Source organism: Diospyros lotus, chromosome 1, assembly GCF_014633365.1.
Source record: "Diospyros lotus cultivar Yz01 chromosome 1, ASM1463336v1, whole genome shotgun sequence".
Taxonomy (NCBI): Eukaryota; Viridiplantae; Streptophyta; class Magnoliopsida; order Ericales; family Ebenaceae; genus Diospyros; species Diospyros lotus.
The window spans coordinates 8,601,914-8,618,034 of NC_068338.1; positions in this window are offsets into that span (position 1 = coordinate 8,601,914).

Here is a 16,121-nt window from a genome sequence, read left to right on the forward strand (position 1 = left end):
ACAAAGTGAGACTCCTATACTCCAAATCCTATTTTTTTATTCTCTTATGAGAGACTTCTATTACATGAGACGTGTTTCATGAAGTTCTTACACATAAACGCATATTATTCTCTTACGTGAAATCATGATGCATATATGAAATGTATTTTTTTGAAAATTATATGCTATTGGATTTTTAACTGTTGCATTTATAAAATTCGTGTGGCCATACTGTTGTACCTATTTATTGTTGGCCGAGGGCAAAAGTTGGATATCCCCCGAGAGGCGTTATGCATGCACCATCGAGAAAGCTCTCGTGGGGAAAACCGTGAGCTTAAGGAACAACGGATGTGGTGCTTGCATGAGTGCTATGAAGTCGGGCCAAAGTGACATGGTTAGGGACCTCCCGAGAGGCGCTATGCGTGCCCCATTGAGAAAGCTCTCGTTGGAGGAGGCTAACGTGTTCACGAGGCACTTCGAAGTAGTTCTCGTTGTTTTCTCATACATTTTATACCTGATCATGCATCGATATAAACTGTTTTTGGAGTTTCTCACTAGAAGATTCATCTTCTAATTGGACTATGTCCCTGGAATATTCAAACGTTCCAGGTTCAACGAGCGGCTCTAAGGGAAAGGAGGTAGCTGAAGAATAAGTTTAATTTGCTGTCTATAGCATGTTTAGAATATTTTCATTTATATGCGAACCTATGTATGTCTTAGATATGTTTAAGACGTTCAGTTATATCTTGCGAGAGATGATGTCCATGTAATTCATTTTGTAAACGTCTTGAACAATTTTATGATAAATAAAGTATTATGGTTGTGAACCACATCAGGTTCGATCTAGCTTCCGCATTCAAGATTTTAACGCCTGTCTTAGCTATTCGATTATTGGGTTTGTTAAGCTGAGAAGGTGTAAATTTGGATTTTTGGGATATTGTGTGATGTATGACAGCTATTGTTATATGAAAAATTTTTATATTCCTGAAATCCTAAGTTATAACACTCTCAAGAAATTTGGGGTGTTACAGCCTACCTCAAGCTCCAGCACTCATAAGCATAGAGCACCTACCATTACCCTCCAGGTAAATCGAGACCTCCCATCTCTCCTGGCACACCCACGTATGCATTCAGTCACGATGCCCAGCTTGGCCTTCCCACACGCCTCGCTCAGGCTCCCATGACTTGGAATATAAAATTCGAGGCCTCAACATTACTCATCATGCCCCTGCCCACTTGGCATCCAAAATTGGCATTTCTTATGCGCGCATAGCCCACGGATGTCCTATTGCTACAATTCATTACCCTCAGCCCACACACCGCTCACACCCTTCATTGGGTGACCTCCGCATCTCCCATCAAGGGTCTCGTGACCTTAGGCGTCATCCCGACCCCAAACATCATAATGAGGGTCTATTCACCTCTCATCCCCAACCTTAGGCGTCCTGCCTGACCCCAAGCGTCAATGAGAGTTTAGATTGGCCCCTCATCCATCAATCACATGAAAGGTCACTTGGCTTTTTCTAACCAGGACTTCTAATCCCATGGCTCCCACGTGCATATCTACACATTCCCAACACCTTTATCCCAAATATGGATTCCCCTAGATTCCAGCTCGACTCACTTGGGATTTCCATCTCATACAAACACCCGCTAGGGTCCATTTTCCACACACCCATCCTTAGGATAAATCCTGTTTCATCATGAAACTAACTAGGGTTCACTCATACTCTAGGCACATCCCCTCCTGGATTGCCATAGCGATACAACCACATGGCACCATATGCATCCCTCATGCATAACTCACACCCGACTCCCCTCGGTGTCTTTCTGCAAGCTACCAACGTCATGCCTACCCTAGCCATGACAGTCATATGCTTCACATGCTCGCTCCACCTAGAGCCTCACTAGAAGCAACATTATCTTACTCTCTTTCTGTGTTGGTCACATAACCCGTTGACAACTTCTTTCCTTGGGTTTCGAGCTAATTTCAACCTTAACTCACCCTAATTCAATCACACAACCCTTAACATGCCACCTATACGGGAACAACTCCATTCCCTTATACATGTTTAACCATATTCCCAACATAGGGATGCTCCGCTAGGCCCTTCCCGGGTTAGATATACTTCGAGCTCTCCTTGTTCTATCATGATTCTTATCATGACTCAGATTTGTGTCCCCACACAAGTCTCAATACTTAAATCACAAGGAAATCTCATCCTTAAAACGCTTCACTTACTCCCAAATTTTCACATTCGGGTTCCTGATACCAACACCCACACTTGGGCTTTTGACTCTTCTTTGCTCGACCCGTATATCTCTTACGGTATATCATCTCAACCCACGATATTTTCCTATTCCTATAGCAGGAATATCCGAGCATTCCATTCACATTACCATAAGCCTCAATGCCTCGACCCAACTCCTAGGGTCCTCAGTCATTTGTGGTCCTACTACTAAGGTCTTCACATCAACCTTCAACCACATTTCTCCAAGCATCCTCCACTTAATTGATGCTCTAACCATCACTCTGATACCAAACTGTGACGCCCCGTTCCCACTTACGGGTGCCACTCGTGAACAATTACTCGAATTGTCCACCCGCCCAGCCTTTGGTGAAGGGCGGACCATGTTTCAAGATGCAACGCCCTAGGTGGAAACTAGGCTCGTCCTTCCCTTCCCTCAACCCCAGGATTCACTAGCAGAATTGGGCTTAACCACACCGCACTTGGCTAAAAAGAAAATCTCATTCAAATGCCCAATTGCCATTTTCTCATATATATTTAATTCTTTTTCCATCAAATAATTACACCGGGCTCCAAAAATCCACCATTTCAATCCATACATTGATTGATTACCAATTTTGGAGGAAAAACTCAAAAATTTCCATTTTTCAAAATTCGGCATTTATCTCCAAAAATGCCCAAAAAATTCCTTTATTTTGAAAATTTCTCCAGGGCTCAAAATCAATTAAGAAATGCCCCAAAATCCCCCAAAAATTCAAATGTTTTGAAAAAAATAATGGTCGGCGGGCCCGTGGCCCGCGCAGGGCCCAACGGTACGCTGGTTGAGCGCTCGGGCCCCAGCACCTGCTACTGTCCACTGTAGCCCCCTATAGGCCACTCGCGGGCCCTGGCAGCTGCCGTTGCAACCTCCACTGCTTTTCTTTTTTTTTTCTTTTATTTGGGCTTCCAAACCCAAATTTTCCAGAAATTAATTTAAATAAATATGCTTCACTTTCATTCAATTTTTACCTCTATTTTTCCATAAATAAGGCTTAAACAATACTCTTGATGCTTCCACAATATACATTAAACACCCACTATTTTTCCAACAAAAATCATATGATTTAACTTCTTGGTGCTTCCCACAACACGCACCAAAATGAGACCTTCACTCAACCTAGGCTTCAACATGCCATAAGCCAATATCTCATTTCAATTTAAAATCAAACACTACTAAAAGGAAATACACCCATAGCCTTAGGCTTAAACAAGCCATTACTAACCAAATACATTACATTACATAAATCAAATGCAACATGGTAGGCTCCCTTAAGCCATACAATACACTTGAATCCTCATTTCCATGCTTCCACAAGCCATTCCACTTTGTCTTGATTTTTCCCATGCTTTCACAAGCTATATATGAGGGTAAAAACCTCATGAGCTATTAAGCTCAATAAGGGTGCAATGCAAAATAAATATGAACATAACAAGATTATATGATGCCAAATGCATTCAAGTGTGGCTAGGTCTCTTTGCCCTCACAACCCACCAAGGTTAGAGGCATCAACCCACCATTTCAACCATGTTCCCAAACTACCCTATGGAAATAAGTCTCATGAACATAAAAGAACATGCCAAATGCAACATATACATTTATGAACCACACTTACTACACATTGCAAGGCCACCCTCCCATGGGGTCATCCCTTACCTCATTCTTTAAAGCTTTAAACCCTTCCTAGCTTCCTTCCATCCATTCTTCCCAAGAGACTCTTTAAGCAAAATTTAAAGAACTAAGCCACCAACAAGAGAAATAAAAAAACACACACAACCTAAAGAAAGAATACTTACTTCTTGATAATCTTCTCTCCCTTTCTTTCTTTTCTTCTCTTCTCTTCTCCTTGGAAGGCTTCTTTCTTTCTCTTACTTTCTTTCTTTCTTGCAAATGGCAAAATTTGAGAGAAGAGCTCCCTTTCCCTTTACATACTACTCTTGTCTTGAAATCTCAATTTCAAGACTTCATCTTAGCCCTTGATTTCCATTTGCTTTTTGAGAGAAAATCCTAACCACACAAGAAAGCACAATCCATGTGCTTTTGCCTTGATTAATCTCATCCATTGGATTTTATTCACTTTTCAAGAGAAGATCTCAACCTTCAATTAAAAGCACAATCCAAGTGCTTTTGGAAGCTTTAATCTCAACCACTCATCTCTTAATATTTGGCAATCCATGCCATTTCTTCTCCTTAAATCCCCACCTTTGGATTCATTCTCTTTTCAAGAATAGATCTCATCCATTGGATTCTTGATTTTTTCATTTATTTCTCATTTACTTAAATGAGACTATTTTCATATCCATCACATTTGAGAGACATAAAACATTTCTTTCCCATTTAATAAATCCCACAATTTTCCATCATTAATGGGAGACTAATTTCCCATTTTCCTTTGGATTTATTTAATTCTCCATAATCATGCTCAACATTAAATGCTTAAAAGACTAATATAATTTCTTTTGCATTTAATTAAGTCTCTCTTTTAACTTGGACCACATTAAGCCATGTGTCACTCCAAGACACCATCCTTGGCTCCCAAGTTCTAATCTCATCCCTCCATGTGGTATTTCCACATTTATTCACCAATTTAGGGAAAACATAATTATTTTCTCAAATAATTAAATATCCACCATTTTTCCTATTTTCCATAATTAAATTCCTTTATGGAATCACTCCAATTTACCAAAATACCCTTTTCATGAATTATTAATCCCATATCTCTACATAAATATAAAATTGGGATTTAATTCACTTACTCACCTAATTCCACATAGGAATTATTTCCAATTTACCAAAATACCATTTATTGGACTTCACTATCTAAATTACCAAAATGCCCCTCTCATAGGGCACCAATATTCTCAAGGATCTAACAACTCTTCAAGGGCATTTTTGGAAGTTTTCTTACTTCCATTCTCATTCTCATAACACTAGGATTACTGGGTGTTACAACCTCTTTCTTTTCATTTGGGACTGGGCAGTTATTAACATGTTTAATAACTCAGAGAAATAACACTCGATCTTATTCATATAGAAATAAGTAATAAAAGAGGTGAAGGAATTCGACAACAATTGCAATACATGATTAGTCTTGAGTTGAGTGTTCATTGGGAATTCCAAGGCATCCAGTTGATCAATCATATTGATCATGCTGATAACATGGTCTCCGACATTTGAACCCTCAAGCATCTTAGCTTGAAACAGCTTCTTTGATATCTCATATCGAACTGTTCGACTATGCTCGCCAAAGAGATCCTTAAGATGTTGTATCATGCTCGCAGCACTCATGAAGTGCTCAAGTTGATGCTGCAAGTAGCTGGACATCGATGTGAGAATATAGTTATGGAATCTCATGTCATTTCTTTCAAAATCTCCCAAGTGGCAATCTCCTCCTCAGTCGCAGTTTGAGGAATTTTACTAGGTGATATATAAGATAAAGTATCATCTATCTTTTGTTAGATATGAGCCCTAAAACTAATTCTAGTGACACAAAGGGAGTCGATCTTGTAATTCTTTAAATATTATTTAAATGGAAAGTTTATATTTTATTTAAATTACAATTTGGTTTAAATTATAAAACATATATCCATTAGTATAATAAGAAATGGATACCATTCTTAAGAGTTAAGAATACGAGTTACAAATAATCCACAGTTCATTATACTATAAACATGTTCCTGGTCATAAAATTCCTAATCTAGATAATAACAACTCGCAAAGGTTAGCGTACTGTCTTCTTCCTTATTTAGTATGAGATACTGAAACATAAGGTTGGTGAGACTCGTGCCATTTTGTATGAGATATAGAAGGAAGGTGAGTGGGTGCTTGTTACAAGAACCAGTTCACATGAGTGGGTGCTTGTTACAAGAACCAGTTCACTGAATGAGACTGTTAACATTAAATCACATGAGTTATTTCTCACGAGTCAATGATTTAATGTCAGCTACGATTGTGGAACTAGTCCTTAAACCTGAGATGACATGGATATCTATGTATTGGTGGATTAGGATATCAACGATATTATAGGGTTGTTCTAATCAAGAATAATCATACGTATCTATGTGCCTGATTCAGTGATACATGAGGTATGTGTGCATCAAACATGGAATCTATCACCTCGAGATTTATGAGGAAGATATCCTATGCGATCTAGTAATCACTTGATAATAATCCTTTGCCGAGGTAATGTGATGATGGAATTTGTTCCATAAGGGTTGTGTCATAATTAGTCAACATTCATTTTGGATTTGTTCATATGACGAGATTAAAAGATTCGACCTACTGACCATGATCTCATATCTTATTGGGATATAGGATGATAGAAAAACCATATTGCATGGTAACGTAGTAAAATGTTCACAATGCCCGCTTCACAATAAATTGGGTAATCATAACATATTGCTAGATGTCACTCATGATTTACGAGAATTAATTGTTGATTATTCTCATTGTCAATTTATTTGTGAACCTAGAAAGTCCCACCCAAAAGAAATCACTTTCAAAGAGAAAATGGATAAATTAGTAATTTTATAATTACTAATAATAGTGAATTATTTATTGGATAAATAAGAATAATTAAATAATTATATTATGAATATAATTATTTAATCATTAATTGGATTGGGCCTTTTGCTAACACATTAGGCTTGGCCTAATGACACTGATTTGGATTGAAAAACTCCATTTGATTGGGTTTGGCTCAATAGTATTAAATAAAATGGGCTTGGGAAGCCCAACGCATTTCCATTAAAGGAGTAGGGTTAATAGAGCTCTATAAATAGCTCCATTAACCTTTCATTTATATCTTTTGAAACTCTTGAATCACTTGTGAGTTGAGAGAGTTTTTGAAGAAATGGTGTGAATCCAAAAGATAAGTTAGAAATTTTTGTGAAAATTTTCTTCTACTTATCACTCTCTTTGATATTCTTGGATAGAAGTGATTTCGGGTGGACTGACTCGGCATCCTACACTTGGAGGATTATACAGCGGGAAACCAAATAATGAAATCGGATTTCATCTAAAAGGTAACCTTTCATTTTTGCATTCAATTTGTAGATCATAATTTTTGAAAAATGGAATACCTGCAAACTAAATTTTAATTCCGCTGTGTATATGATAAGATCTATGTAATCCCAACAGTGGTATCAGAGTCATCGTTTTTCAGTTTTATGGTTTTATTAATGTGATTATTGGACATAAAATATGTGTGTTTTGAAAAATAAAAGAATTTTTGGATGAGATCTGAGCATGAGCTGCGTGTCGGCTACATGGTAGAACTGATTTGGCACTACTGGGTGTTGCTAGAATTAAATCGGGCTCGACTGGTAGCGTCGAAATTTGTTTCGATGCGGCTGAGTAGCACCGGGAGTGCCCGAGGGGCTACCAACGCGCGTATAGCGCTCGCGCATGTGCACTAGCTCCGTGCGGCATGAGCCCAGCCTGTGCCTGTTTGCCAGTCAAACCAATAAATAAATAAAATAAATAATTTTAAAATTATTATTATTATTTTATTTTATTTATTTGATTTTTATTTTAAAACACCAAGGTATAATTGGTTATACCCACGTCCAATAATCATATGATTGTTTATAATATGCTTTTAATTGTTAATAGTATGTTGTGGATGCCTTGTTGCATATCGATATTGGTCATGGGCTTAGGACACTACATGGATGATGTATGTGTGATATGGATGTATGGATTATTTTATTTGACAGTCTGCGTGCTCGAGGTAGCCATCTTTTTCATGACGATTGTAAAAAAATTATTTATTGCTTTTAATTTTATTGTAAAAGTAGTTTATAGTACATTGTAAAAGCAAGGGATTCACACCAATCGAGGCACGGCTTGGAGTGAAGTCGTTGATGGCAAAATAATCATGGAAACAAAGACTTTATGTGAAAGGGTTATGCTTGTAATAGTTATAGGCGTTTCCTCATTTATACACCCACAAATGGACAGCATAATTCCAATGGTTGGAATTGCGCCAAGAATGCATGTTTGAGTCCATGACTGTATCGACTACTTTTATGTAATGTTTATTTACATAGTTGATGTATGTTAAAATGTTGCATGTAAAAAGTGAGACCTAATAATTAAAAATCAAAAATCACCCAAGTTTGTAAAATTAAATTGTAACCGATTAGACCTTAAGAGTTAAGACAATCTAATCGGGGCTCTCCATCACGGTAGAAATTGGGCCATTTTAATTCGTCTGTTGATCGACTATGGATACATAAGGGTTGCACATTGGTTAAGATGTTTTTAATTTCTATTTAACATTTGATGAGATGGGGATGCACAAATATTGAGACCCAAGAAACTATTATGTGAGGGAATCGATATTCAACTGTGCAGACTTGTCAGCGTGATGGTATGATTTAACTATATTCAATTTCTAAGAAACTATTATGTGAGGTACATTGGACTGGGAGCCGAAGCAAAATATTTGGGTCATACATAAGATGTACTGGACAATAGTTGTCCACTTATTGAATTTATTATTCCAAGAATCTATTATGTGAGGAGTAATAAATTTAATAAGAATCTAAATACCCACTAGAATTCATACCAACGTGAATTCGCTTTTTCCTTCATTGGGAGTAAGGAATTTGAAAAACTTAGTGGGAGGTACTATTTGATTGAAAGACCAAAATCAGGTAATTAAGAAAACAAAATATCTAATAATCTACTTATTTTTTGTAGATACATCAAATGGCTTCACTAAAGGTACTTTCTAAATTTATTGACGCAAACTAGCTAACTGGACCAAATTTTAATGACTGGCTTCAAAATTTAAAACTGATTACAAACTTAGAAAGAATCACATATGTTTTGGATACGCCTATCCCTGGGCCAACTGCTGAGCACATTACTCGGGAGGAGCTGGACACTCTCACAAAGTGGCGAGATGATGATCTTGTCGTTAAGAGTTACATCCTGCTCTCTATGAGTGCTGAGCTGAAGCGGCAACATAATAACATGCCGGATGCATATTCGATTGTTACTCGTTTACACGAGTTGTATGGTGAGCAATATGAGATATCTAAAGCAATCTTTCAGGCAAAGATGTCTCCTGGAGGATTAGTTGGAGACCATGTTTTCAAAATGATCTCATGGATGGATAAGTTAAAGGAATTGGATGTTCCAATGCATCAATATCTTTAAATTGATGTGATTCTTCAGTCTTTTCCAGATTTGTTTGGGAGATTTATTTCAAACTTCTATATGAACAAGATTGAGTGCTCTCCTACAGAGCTTATGAACATGTTAATAACAACCCAGGGCAACATGAAGACAGGCACTGTGATGGTCATGTCCTCTTCTAGTAAGACTAAGAAGGGGAAAGGGAAAAAGAAGGTCACCCAAGCAACCAAAGTAATTAACAAGAAGAAGGGAAAAATAGTTGCCAAAGGAAAATGTTTCCATTGTGGCAAGGATGGGCATTGGAAGAGGAACTGTAAAGATTACCTCAGTTCCATGAAGAAGGAAGCAAAAGGTATGACGATAGTTTATAAATATTTTTTCATTGCTTATTCTTTTACTTTATGAATTCTAGATTTTGGAGCGACAACTCATGTTTATGCCTCTATACAGGATCTGGAACAAAGTAAAACACTTGAAGATGATGAGATTGTGCTAAAGGTTGCAAACGGGGCAAGAGTTGCAACCACAACTATCGACATTGTATCTTTAATTTTATCACATAAATATAATTTAGTTTTGAACGATTGTTTATGTGTACTTGGAGCTTTTAAGAACATTATTTCTATTCCTATTTTGGTGAAAGAAAATTATGAATTTTCTTTTAAGAATAGTATTTGTGAAATTTATTTTAGAAATAAATTGATTGCTACTGGTAATTTTGTCAATGGTCTTTACATTTTGAATGTAACTGTTGATAATAGTGAACATCTACATGTGTTAACTAATAATAAGAAACCACGTGATAACCCAAATTCTAATGTGACACCCGTAACTTACTTACATGCTTAACAATAAATAATAATATTCGAACGAACTTTAAGGTTTAGCGCAGAAAAATTGGAGAAACCAGACTTCTATAAACTTAAGTAAAGTTTAGAACATAATAAAAATTCAAAGCACGTTTTGTGTAAATATAAAGTTTGACATGGAAACATGGTTTCAACAGAAGAAACGAGACTTCGCGAAAATTCTTTATAGCAATAACATATATAAAAATATTCGGAGCTTAAAGCCAAACTCATACTTCCTTGAAATTAGATAAAAATCCAAGACATGCTTTATGGCATACATATAAGAAAAGATCAGAGTTCAACCCCAAGAACTTTGTTTCAAAAGGAAACTAAAACTTAAATTCTTGAAAAATTCTTTTTCATTGATCCACCACGCTCCACGTCCCGATCTCCTCATTCATAATCACTTGAGGGGGAAATATAAGGGGTGAGATTACGCAAATCTCAGTAAGTACAAGAGAACCATCATATGTATTTAAACAAGTCATAACATAACATAACATATCATATGGAGACACAAAAGGTTCCACCAACTTGCAGGGGTAAGAAACCTCGTGCGTAGCGCTACCGAGCTCCGGTCCCGAAACTTGCGTGAACATAACATAACATGAGGGACCACATAACATAGTTCATGGACATGCTTAAACATCATAAATAGTTCATAATGTACTTACCTCAACTTGGTTTGATGAGATTTGAATGTTTAAGGCTTCACCTTTACACCTCTCAATATGGCATAAACTTAGCTTCGATTGATTTGGAATACCCAAAACTCACCCAAAGGTCCTATTTATAGAATTATCCAACAAATCATAACCTGCCACATGTCATGTAATTATTTGGGACTCATCATGACTCCCAAGTGTTCACATTGCCAAATATCCTATATAATCATTTCTATCCATGTGTTCTTATCAAATGGTGCCATGTGTCCCATATAATCATTTATATCCATGTGTTCTTATCTTATCTTTGTAATGACCAATGGAAGCTTGCCATGTGTCCTTGATATTTTGAACCTCACATGCTTAATTACATTTTCAACACTTCCATCATTACATCTCATACGATTTAATTCATTTTTCTACATTTCCCATCATTACTCCACATGGTTAATTTATTTTCTACATTTCCCATCATTACTCCCACATGGTTATTTGATTTTCTACATATCCCATCATTACACCCACATGGTTATTTGATTTTCTACATATCTCATCATTACACCTTTAACTAGTTAGCTATATTTGGTTACTTTAACTATTTAGTTTGAGATATTTTGATGAGATATTTTTAGGTTTCAAGAATTGCACCTTGGCCCAAAATTTTCTGATAATTTGCACTTAGGCCCTTGCAACTTAGTCCCCGGGCTATTTTTTAATTACATTTTAGCCCCCGAAGAAAGGATAAATTACGCTAATACCCCAAGATTTTAGGTAAATTACATTTTTACCCGAACTTCAATATTTACGATTTTGCCACTGGCTCAAAAACTGATCATTTGTCTCAAGGTTTCTATAATCCCTTGAAAGGACATATTTCCTCAAGTATTAGAAGCTAAAAATCCCAAGTATTACATTATATTTCAGTTTTAAAATATTGGGCGTTACATCTAAAATTTGGCAGCATCATAGATTGGGTCATATAAGGGATGACAGAATCACTAAGTTGGAGAAAGATGGGCTTCTCGGCCCATTAGGTTATGAACCATATCCAACTTATGAATCTTGTATCCTTGGTAAGATGACCAAATTGCCTTTTACTGGGAAACATATAAGGGTCGTAAAATTGGTAGGACGTATACATTCGGATGTATGTAGGCCTAATAATGTAATAGCCCGAGGAGGTTATCTATACTTCATAACTTTTATAGATGATATGTCTAGATATGGATATGTTTATCTCATGAAACATAAATCTGAATTTTTTGAAATGTTCAAAAATTTTAAAGCAAAAGTAGAAAATTAAATTGGTAAAAAGATAAAGGCCTTACGATCAGATCTTGGAGGCGAGTATCTTAGTAACAAGTTTAAAGATTTTCTTAAGGTTTCAGATATTATTTCACAACGGACCCCACCAGGAACGCCTCAACTGAATGGAGTTTTAGAGAGGAGGAATCGGACTTTATTAAATATGGTCTGAAGTATTTTAAGTTGTATAGACTTACCTTTGTTTTTGTGGGGACACGCCCTTCTTACTGCAATATATATCCTAAACAGAATTCCTTCAAAGTCAGTTCCTACAACACCACGTGAGATATGGTTTGATAGGAAGCCCAATCTTAAACATGTTAAGATTTGGGGATGTATAACTTTTGTGAAAAAAGCTTAAATCAGAGAAACTTGAGACACGGTCATTGAAGGGTAGTTTTGTAAGTTATCCTAAGGATATGAGTTCTACATTACTGAACTGCAACAAGTAGTTGTTAGCAAGAATGACATTTTTCTTGAAAAAGAGTTTATTCAAGAAAGAGGCAATGAAATGAAAATAGAACTTGGCAAACAGTTTGCCAAGCCTAAAGCTATGCCACGAGACGTCCAAGTACCAATTGAGGAGCCAGGGCCGAGTGTTGCACCTCCCATTAGAAGAAGTGAGAGGATACCTCATCAACCTGAGAGATATGGTTTTCTAAATGAACAAGAGTGTAATACCCAACGTTTAATATTAAGAGTATTTTCAGAATTTACGGGTTCAAAATTGGTATTTACTAAAGTTTCGGGCCTACGTGTAATATTAAAAATGTAAATTAAAGGTGAGGGACTATGACAAAGAAATTCAAAGAGGGTAAAATTGTCTAAATAAGCAATATTTGACAAAATCAAAATATTTTCAAAGGTTTGAGGTCGAAAACACGTGATTAGAGGCGTCCGGGCAAAAGTGCAGATTTTGTAAACTGTCCGAGGGAGGTCTAATCGACGAATTTTCTAGAAATTCTTAAGGAAAATGAATAGTTCAAAACCTGAGGGCAGTCAAGGAATTAACAAGAAGTCTAGGGGTGCCATGGATAGGGAGAAAATGCAATTAGAAATTTCATGGGGGCAAATCTATAAATTCAAAAAATTTCAAACGGGAAACCAACCACCGCACATGGCCCCCGGCAGCCGCCTCTGGAGGTGTAGAGAAGCTCGCCTGGAGGCTCGGGAGTATCCTCCAGGTGATGATGAAACTTTTGAAGCATGCTATTGGCAGGAGAAAGCATCAAGGTGACCGGTATTAATGGTGGAGGTGACCATCGATTCAACCAAATTTTTTAAAGGCCATAGTTCATGATTTGGGGCTTTTCGATTGGTTTGGAGGCTAGATTTGGGCTTTAGGGATAAGAATGAGCAAGATATGGTGGGGAATCGGGTCAAGATCGGATATAAAAGGGGTAGATGGCCGAGAGTTCAAATTTAAAATCGAGAAAAATTTCTCTTATTTTGGCAAGAATCGAGCAAAGAGATTAGAGGGATTTTGTTCTTTGAGTCATAAGGATCATTTCTGGAGAGTTTCGAAGAGTTTCGTGTACGTTTGATGGGGTTTTAGTGAGTTGGCCGAAAAAATGAGGGCCGCCGGACTAAGACCTATAATTGGGTTTTAAACCCTCTTCCGGTGACTTTTTTCGACGGGTGAAGGGTCCATTGAGGTCGCCTCATCGAGATCTTCAAGACCCCATAGTCGTTTTGGCCAAAGGAAGTCGCCAGAAAGCTGTCATAACCGGAGAAGACGACCAGAGTTGTTTGCGCGTGGGCTTCACTCGTCGAGGCTCTGGGTGGCGCGTAAGGTAGGGTTTTTCCTTGATTTTAATTTTATAATTTTTATAAAATTATTTTAGGATGGTTTATGTAAAAATATTTGGGGAAAATGGGTATTTGGTATTTATTATGATTTTTCGAGAGGGAGAAATGTTGGAAAAATAGGAAAAAATAGGAAAAATTAAGGAAAAATAGAAATATTGATTTCTATGGTCCTAATGATGAATAGGAGACAATTGGTTTGTTGGAAAGAAAGATTGCACGTTTTTTGAGGTGAAAATTGGACTTTTCCTAATTGAGGTGAGTGGTTTGATTCTAGCTTTACCTTGTCTTGAATGTGTGTTGGAGTGTGTGTAGTGGGTTCCAGCAAGCGATTTTACCCTCCTGAGCTTAGGATATACATGATTAGACCAGTTCTAGTGAGCAGTTATACTCTCCAGAACTTAGGTTGTTTACAAAGACATTTCACTTATGTACATTGTGGCATCATTTGCATATTGAACATGTGGTATATTGCATCAAGTGTTTTTACTTACAAACGAGTCGGTGCATGACGTGTAATTTTCATATCATCGGGGTGTCGATTTTCATGTCGTTGTTGGGTCCATATGGGACGGGATGAGGTCTTCTTGAGAATAGGATAAGGTTAATCCTGGTGAATGAGTGACACGGTAGGGCACTCAAGGGATTAAGTATGTTGCGGCAAGGTCAAACCCCAACAGTGTGTGGAATGGATTTTCCACGGGAGGTTGAGTATGTTAGGGAGATTTCTCAAGGTAGACATTTTTGCATGTTGTCGTTTGTCTATATATGCCATGCTCGTATGTCTTTCATGCATTGTATAAACTGTTTCATGCCATCACTTAGATGTTTTATCATCTAACTTGGGTTATGCCCCTGGAACATTCAAGGTTCCAACCAGGGATTGCTGCGAGGTCGAGGACATGGCCGGTGGGGCCAACGATGTTTAGTTGATAATCGTTGTACCATTTTGGAGGTGTTAGTATTTATTTTGGTATATGTATGAATGGTTGTATGACAATTTTGTATCATTTGATAGTTTGTAATACATATTTCGGTGTGGGAACACCTTGTAAGAAACTCTTGTTAGGTCCCGACATTTTGATAATATTTAATCTGCTGCATTATATTATGTCTCGTTTAGTTTTAAGTCTATTGATCTTGTTAGTTAAACGAGCAAGACTGGGGTTCTCGAGATTTTTACTTGCATGTGAAGATTGCTCTTGAAATCACCGCGGGCGCCGGTCATTTTATGCGACGAGTGTTTCATCTGCATGTGAAGATTGTTCTCATGGCACCACGTGTGACAAACTTGAAAAAAAAAAAAAAAAGATTCCCAAGAATTCCCTTATAGTGACGCGTCCATGTAAGGCGGGGTGTTACAAAGAGTTATTCCTTATAGGAGACAATGATCACTCAGATGATCTTACCACTTACCAAAAGGCGATATCAGATATCGACTCAAAAAGATGGCTAGAAGTTATGAAATCTGAAATGGATTCCATGTATTAAAACCAAGTCTAGACTCTTGTAGATCCACCAAAAGGTATAGTACCTATTGGATGTAAATGGGTTTTCAAGAAGAAAATAGGTTTAGATGGAAAGGTAGAAACCTATAAGGTAAGACTTGTGGCAAAAGGTTATCATCAAAGGCAAGGCATTGACTATGAAGAAACCTTTTCCCCAATCATCATGCTTAAATCCAACAAATTTTTACTAGCCATTGTTGCTCATTATGACTATGAGATTTGGAAGATGGATGTGAAGACTGTTGGGATTACATAGATCTTATCATATGTGCATTGGAATTAAAAAATTTAGTTTGCAGGTATCTTGTTTTTCAGAAAATATGGTTTAACAAATTGAAGGCAAAAACAAAAGTTTACCTCTTCGATGAAATTTAATTTCACTGCTAGGTATTCTCGTCGTATAATCCTCTAAGTGTAGGATGCCGAGTCAGTTCACCCGAAATCATTTCTATCTAAGAATATCAAAGAGAATGATAAGTAAAAGAATTTTTTCACAGAAATTCCTAACTTACCTCTTGGATTCACACACTTCTTCAAAATTCTCTCAACTTCACAAGTGATTCAAGAGTTAGAAA